The sequence below is a fragment of the Vicia villosa genome, linkage group LG4 (genome assembly GCF_029867415.1).
Source record: "Vicia villosa cultivar HV-30 ecotype Madison, WI linkage group LG4, Vvil1.0, whole genome shotgun sequence".
Taxonomy (NCBI): Eukaryota; Viridiplantae; Streptophyta; class Magnoliopsida; order Fabales; family Fabaceae; genus Vicia; species Vicia villosa.
This window is the reverse complement of record NC_081183.1, coordinates 110,205,911-110,213,583: the sequence shown is the minus strand read 5'-3', so window position 1 is coordinate 110,213,583 and position 7,673 is coordinate 110,205,911. Positions and strand designations below refer to the sequence as shown.

Genomic DNA, 7,673 nt, shown 5'->3' with positions numbered 1-7,673 from the left:
ATACTTTATACTTAATTGAGGGGGGTGTTTAATCACTCCAATATACATTCTTCTATTTATTTTTCCACCTCCTTAAGAGATATGTTGCCATGATAAAAAAATGGGAAGAATGTGGATCCATATTTTGCAGGTTTATAAATCAAAGAAGCTCTCAACAACACACTCTTGAGAATGAATATGCTTTTGATAATGACAACTAGATTTTGATGATGACAACTAAAGTGCAAGCATAACAAAATGGTTAAATATGCAAGTAAGCTAAGCAAGGGTTTGATGATCACTACAAATATCCTATCCTGAATAAATCTCAAGCTTCATCATCAAGAAGAATTCGAGGAAGTGCTTGTATGACTAAATTATATGACAAGTCTTAAAGCTTCAAATTATGAAAGAGAGGAAGTGTGAAAGCTCATCAATTCGCATATGAGTTATATGATTAAATCACACACACACTCACACCTAAAGGAGTTTAAAAATTTATTTCTTAAAGACATATCCCTAAAAATGGTTTGGAGTCATGCCATTTGAATAAGGGATTGTTCGAATGTTTTTGGACAAAAATTTGAACTAGCCAATCGATTGGCACCTATACCCAATCAATTGGGTTAGTGAAGAAGTTGTCCTTGAGCATTTAGTATAGTGTCTTAATAAACGAAAATGACTCTATATTTTTTCATTCCTTTTAAACTTTTATTTTAGGCCTACCAATCGATTGGAGCATGATGCCAATCGATTAAAGTATGATGTGAATCAATTGGCTCATTAAATTTGGCCCCAAATAATTTCCTCTTTTGTGCCATTGTTTACTGGCATTCTTAGTAACAACTCCCAAGTTTTCATTCATTGACAGGATTAGACTCAAAAAAAGCATTAGGATATATTGTTTAAAAGAGTTTAAGAAAATGTGTCTATGCTTGTTAAATTATTGTTAGAATATGGACTAAATAGATAAAAACTATAGAAAGTGAAGTGAAGAGTTGCTTGAAAGAAATTCAGTAAAAATGCTTAAGTTAAATGTGGGGCGCATATTCATACATTTTCTCACAAAATCATTATCTTTGTAACTTGGATGTTTGAATTATATAGAGGACAATAATGAAAAATGCGAACCCTTGTCAGAGAGACTAAAAATATTTATATACTATGTACATCAATAACTGTCGATAACGGTCTATTCTCTAGTATTCGGCATGTACACAATTACGTGCCCTTTTGTCCTCAACTTTGCTTCCACTTGTTTTTAATTGTTGAACTTTTGTAAATTTATACCAACACCGAGAACTACCCTTAAATCTCCTGACTGCTTCTGTCAAAATTCATCACAATGTCTTCTAACTGCCCTTGTCGAGAATCAATTTCTTTATTGTCGACTACTTGTGTTTTTGGCGTTGAAATATGATTGAATTGCTTGTATTTTAGCTTGTGTATTTATCTCATACCCCCACTCCTGTTGAATGTGTCAAATTAATGCAAATCTTTTCGTGATTCTTAATGTGTTTTGAAGAAAGTGGTCTTAATCTAGTGGATTTGTTCTTGAGATTCTTCTAAACTAGGCTTAGTGGGTTTTGGTGCATCTTGAGTCGAAAATTAAAGGTTAACAAGTGCCCCCCCAAAAAATGTCACTTTGATCATGTTGTAAATATGGAAGAAAAGTGATATTTTTGATAAATTCTCATTATTGTTCAAGGTAGTCTAAATATGTCATAGCCATCATGACCATAATCACCTAGTCATCACGTTAGCTTACATTAGTGCATCCATCATCATGGTCCGGGCTTCCAAGGTCATAGAGGGCCACGAGAATTAAAAACTTTAAAAGAAAATCATTTAATTAATTTTAATCCAACAAATCAAAATTTTAGTGGATTTTTAATTCAAATGGGGACTTAAAAAGTCCTAAATCAAATATATATGTGTTTGTGCGTGAACGCGTGCGTGCGTGTGTGCATGTGTGTGTGATAAAAACTCAAGTACAATTGTGTTGATACAGAAAGATCACATTAGATATTATCTTAGGTCAACTAAAACCACGTGAACTTTTGTCTCCTAGAGTTTTCTATTGAGATTTTCACTAAAACAAACTTGAATTTTTGTACATGTTCATCCCAACAATCTTTCACAAACTGTTTGAGCTTTTGCTGGTGATCATCTCAATAACATTTCACTAATGAATAAAATAATTTATTGGGATTTGTACATATGCGCGTGTGTGTTTGTGTGTGTGTGTGTTTTTGTGTTAAGCACTATGGATCAAACTTAAATAAATTGAGATATCCACTATAAAGGAAAATCTTAGATGCTTAATAAATAAAACCTAATAAATATTCATATATGAAATACACATATATAATCGGCAAGCTACCTCATCTCAAAGGCAGACAACTAGATGCTTAATAAATAAAATGTAATAAATATTCATATCTGAAATAGACATATATAATCGGCAAGCTTCCTCATCTCAGAGGCATACGCCTCTTCAAGGGAAATATATAGTATCATCAAGGAATCACCACCCCATGTCGAGTCGACATGCTCAAACTCAAAAAATATATAGATGTATCTTGCATCGATGTAGACATGAGACTTGTTCGTTAGGATAGTACATCCTAGAAGATGCAACATGTATACCCTACCGATTGACTCATACATAAAGTCATCCACCAGTGTCTAATATGTCTCATAAAGCCAAGAGAGAGAAAAGCGAGAACCTCTATTATGAACCTTTATTTCATTGTATATTGATTTACAAGTTTAAAAATATAAAAAGGTTTTTAATTAAATACACTTGATCGTGTGGTTGAAATGAATTTGTATTCGTACCAAGTATCATTTCCATTAACTTTAAAAAATGAAAACAATATAAAAAAATGGTACGGTAGAGTAGTTGGGTTGCTGCTTTTATAGAAACGTGGAATTTTGAGACATGTGAATTATGAATTTACTTTAAGTTTCAGTAGAGTACTATATTTTCTATTAAAGTAATTATTACAATAAAAAAGAAAACTGTAAAAAAAGTGAAACGTAAAGAGTTGTACTAGTACCAGTAAAAAAAAGTGATCGTAACCGTAACAATCATGAGTTTAAAGAAAACTTCTCTTTATGTGTCAAATAAACCTTCTTGTGAATATTAAAGTTGATTGGACTCTTTTAAATCATATGAGAAAAAATATTGATTTAAATAAGTTTTAGTTATTTTTTAAATGAAAGTCTAAGTTGTGTATTTTAAAAAGATTTAAATGTTATTATTATTATTATTATTATTATTATTATTATTATTATTATTATTATTATTATTATTATTATCTATAATATAAGAAAGTTCTATCTTTTTGAACTTTCTATGTGGTGCTGCCAAGTGGCTTAGTCTTAGAGTAGAATTTGTTTCTTCTTGATGCGCCATGTGTAATTTTGATGATTTATGAAGGTATGTTGTTCCATATTCCACCATTGATGTCTCACATAATTGGCATTAAGTTCGGTTTGTCCATGCATCTTCTATGGTCCATTATTATGTGTTACAAGCAGAACTTAATGAGGACTTTATATGCTTCTTTCCATTCAGCTTTAGCATCGGTTATGGTATAGTATTGGTTAGCTACACTTTTCTGTAGTATCATACCAGTGTTCATACGGTAAAATATTCTGCAAGCTGCTGCCAGAAAGGAAGTCCTCCCACATCCTGGTCTTGAAAAAGATTTGGAAGATCCTCAAAATTTTCTGGGTGAGGGTGTCATTGATAGAGCAGCAGCTAATCATGCGGCTAAGGAAAAATAGAAGGTATAGCAAACTACTTACTATATCCATAATATGATTGTATGAAGAATGAATGGGACCATTCTATAAGTAATTATTTCAATGATTGTGTTGCAGATGATGATTCATGAGTTGCGATACCTAGAGGATTTGAAGAAAGAACTTCAAGGTGCCACATATACTTCTGCAGGTTCTAATATATTGACAATATAACCAAACTACTGAAAAGTAATTAGATCTTAAAATTAAAAGGATATAAGATATCCAAGAGATGTCAATGGGCATGGATCACATTGCGCATCCACGATTGCTGGACACATTTTTAGTTCTGTATTTCCAGTTGTGTTTTTCCCGTTGCGACTCAATATAGACGGTTTACTCTTCCCTTTGTCAAGACTTTTGGTTCTCGATAACTTCAGATTTGTATCAATTACTGCTTCCCTTATCGGTGCTATCTTCCTCTTATGCGTGCACACGGGTATGTACTACTCTTTCAAACATGGTTGCTACTACTGAGCTTATTCAAATCCTATTTTATTTATGGATTAACTGTCTAGCTTCCTGTTTTTTTAATTTACCGAGTTCACGTATTCTACGTAGCAATGAAAATTGCTAAAGTAGAAGGATAATTTGACTAACACAATTTAAAATAATGAAACTGCAGGGTGAAGCAGATCAAATCCACATTCTATTCACATCCTAAGGCTTTTATTACCACATTCTGATCACTATTTTGTCTTTCTTCATGTTGATCTTCATTTTGCTTCAAATTTGATAAGATTTGTTACTACAGTGCGATGATTCAAGATGAGACGTGAATCATTGGCTCTATTTCAAAATTAGTGTCAACTGCTATTGATTACAGGGATATATTTGTACGAATTTGCGCACTGTTGTTTACTATCATTGAGTCACAGTTGCTGAATTAGAAATATACGGCTGCTGGAACAAGTCTACCGTGTGACAGTTATTCCTTGAAACAATATCCTTAAAATCTAATTGAGGTAATATTTCACCTATAATGTTGGTCACCAATTCTTTGAAACAATATCCTTTTCTTAATCAAATTTTCATTTGTTTTTTTTCCCTGGTTTTTCTATTCTACTTTATAATATGTTATTCATATTGGTCTTCTACTGAAACAAAATGAGGGGAAAATGTTAAGAATTGTTTATATTGTAAAGCCTTAACCAACCTGCAGAGATCTTAATCACATAAATCAATATGTAGTGGGACTTGCACTATGTGCTTTAGGAAACATTTGTTCAGCAGAAATGGCTCATGATCTTGCACCAGAGGTTGAGAGATTGCTACAATTACGTGACCCCAATATTCGGAAGAAGGTGAACTTTTCAATGTATTTCATACATTTCATTAGATAATACAGTATAAATGATGTTCTTTAGTTTGTTATATATTTCGGGAGAAGTTTTTGGTTCTTATTAATTTATATTAATCATTATGTTATAATGTCTTTTGTTTTATAATTTATGCCCATCAGATCCTATTGAATAACTTTGGTTTTCTTGAATCAATTGTTTTCCTAATTTCACGATTCCCTGTCTGTTTTGACCTTTTAGAGCATGCCGAAGCTACAGTCCAAGTTCTAACATAAGCAAATAGGAGAGTTGCAGTAGCTTCTCTGGTCCCGTTTCAATTCCTAGGGAGCCTCCAATTCCGCCAATCCGTCGCTGCATCCACATACCGCACATTTCAAATTACTGTTGACACCACAGGTAATGCGTCCGGTCATCGGTGGAAAAGGCTTTTTGACGTTTGGGATCACAAGTGTGAGCTAGATTTTTTTGGTACTTATTATTTTAATTCTTCTTCTCTTCCATACAATACAAATCACATATTAATGTTAATTGAAAAATCTGCATAGGAAATCTTGCCAGAGTTCTTCTTATGTTCTCAAGCAGAATAATCTGAAACACAACCATTCAATGGATACTTCTTGGTATTTTTCAAGCTTCTTTATCTTTATGTCAAAACTGAAAAACTCTTTGGTTTTTGATTATTAGGAAGTCGAATGGCACATCGATACTATCAATGTATGTATGTGCAATGTAATCAATGTGATATCGTCTTGAGATGTGAGTATGGTTTTCATGTTTATTCCGTTTTCTTTCGGTTCTGCAGAATTAGTTCTTTTCTGCTGTGTGCTTATTTGATGAGCTGAATTAGGTGGCTTTTGGACTGATACAGGGTTACGATGTGATGTGCGGATCTGTTTTGTAGAAGATTCATCATGACATGGTCAAGTTTCCGCTGCATTAGTTCTTTGCTCCATAGCTTTCACAGATCCAAAGTCCAGGAAATGTCGACTCTGCTGGCAACTTCTTAATCTGTGACCATTGAACCGCATCTTGACCTTGTGGTTTTTGCATTCTGATGTGAGTACCGTGTTGCCTGAATTAATTGAACCTATATCGTGATTGCATCACGCCCCTTGGTTAAATGAATTGATTGGTTGAATTGTGTGTGTTTAGTAGTGTATGTAGGGCTGGATTTTTACTGTGTGCAATTATTTGAAACTCAGATTTTCGGTTCAAGAAAATCTCTAAAAATAGCTTCTCATGATTTTCAGGAACTACTCTTTCCGACTTCATTGACGATTCTATTACTCCAATTCGCCCTCTGCACCAATCACATGTGTCTTCCTCAACTTTACAAGAAGCTCGGGAATTGTTTGGTGATGTCGATGAGTTTCTTTTGGCTTGCAGTCATGTTCGAGGATCAGATGATTTTAGATAGACTAAGCTCGAGGATGAGTTTGAGCCTATTGTTCTCTCTGACAAATATATGACAAAACGATGATCGGATTAGGGAGCTTGATATTACAGAGAGAATGCAAGTATTCATTCTCTAACATTTCTGTGGAATAAGAAAACAAAACCTATTGGTGCTTTCTGTTGTAGAATTTGGTCACCTGCATAATCCAATCCTCTCTTCTCGTAATAATAATGATTAAACCTACAAAATAATAAAAGTTAAATAAACCTGAGGCGTGTAAGAACACTGTCCTTTCCGCCTCATAAGCGCAAATCCCCCAGGATTCAACAGGTTCTTCTCAGATTCTCATTATCAATCGGAGGTATCAGAACAACAAGAAATATTGACCGGAAGATGAAACCAGGAAAGAACACAAAGAAATAAAGGATAGAAGAAAAAAGAGAGTTGGTCATATTCTCTCTCCTGATATAAAAATAAGGGAGTTGTTATATATGGGAGAGAGAGAGAGAGAGAGAGAGAGAGAGAGAGAAATGAGTCAATGATTGACTAAGTCAAGTCAATCGGTTACACATCATAAATAAAATGAATAATAATTAAAAAACTATTTTCTCATATTTATCAAAATTATTTAAACTTTTGAAATATAATCACAATTTGCAACAATCCCCCACATATTTCAAAAGTTTAAATAATTTTGATAAATATGAGAAAATAGTTTTTTAATTATTATTCATTTTATTTATGATGTGTAACCGATTGACTTGACTTAGTCAATCATTGACTCATTTCTCTCTCTCTCTCTCTCTCTCTCTCTCTCTCTCCCATATATAACAACTCCCTTATTTTTATATCAGGAGAGAGAATATGACCAACTCTCTTTTTTCTTCTATCCTTTATTTCTTTGTGTTCTTTCCTGGTTTCATCTTCCGGTCAATATTTCTTGTTGTTCTGATACCTCAGATTGATAATGAGAATCTGAGAAGAACCTGTTGAATCCTGGGGGATTTGCGCTTATGAGGCGGAAAGGACAGTGTTCTTACACGCCTCAGGTTTATTTAACTTTTAATATTTTGTAGGTTTAATCATTATTATTACGAGAAGAGAGGATTGGATTATGCAGGTGACCAAATTCTACAACAATCTTAAGGATTTATCTGAACTTGTTTGAAAAAAAGGAACGGAAG

General features: G+C 33.3%; 1 long non-coding RNA gene across 1 annotated transcript; it reads left to right on the top strand.

Annotated features, from left to right (window-relative positions):
- The first annotated feature begins 4,949 nt into the window (after window positions 1-4,949).
- On the top strand, window positions 4,950-6,091 carry LOC131599468 (uncharacterized). The gene is made up of 4 exons (XR_009282791.1): window positions 4,950-5,096; window positions 5,334-5,489; window positions 5,778-5,849; window positions 5,962-6,091. It is a non-coding gene; the product is annotated as an uncharacterized LOC131599468 (long non-coding RNA).
- The last annotated feature ends 1,582 nt before the right edge of the window (window positions 6,092-7,673 follow it).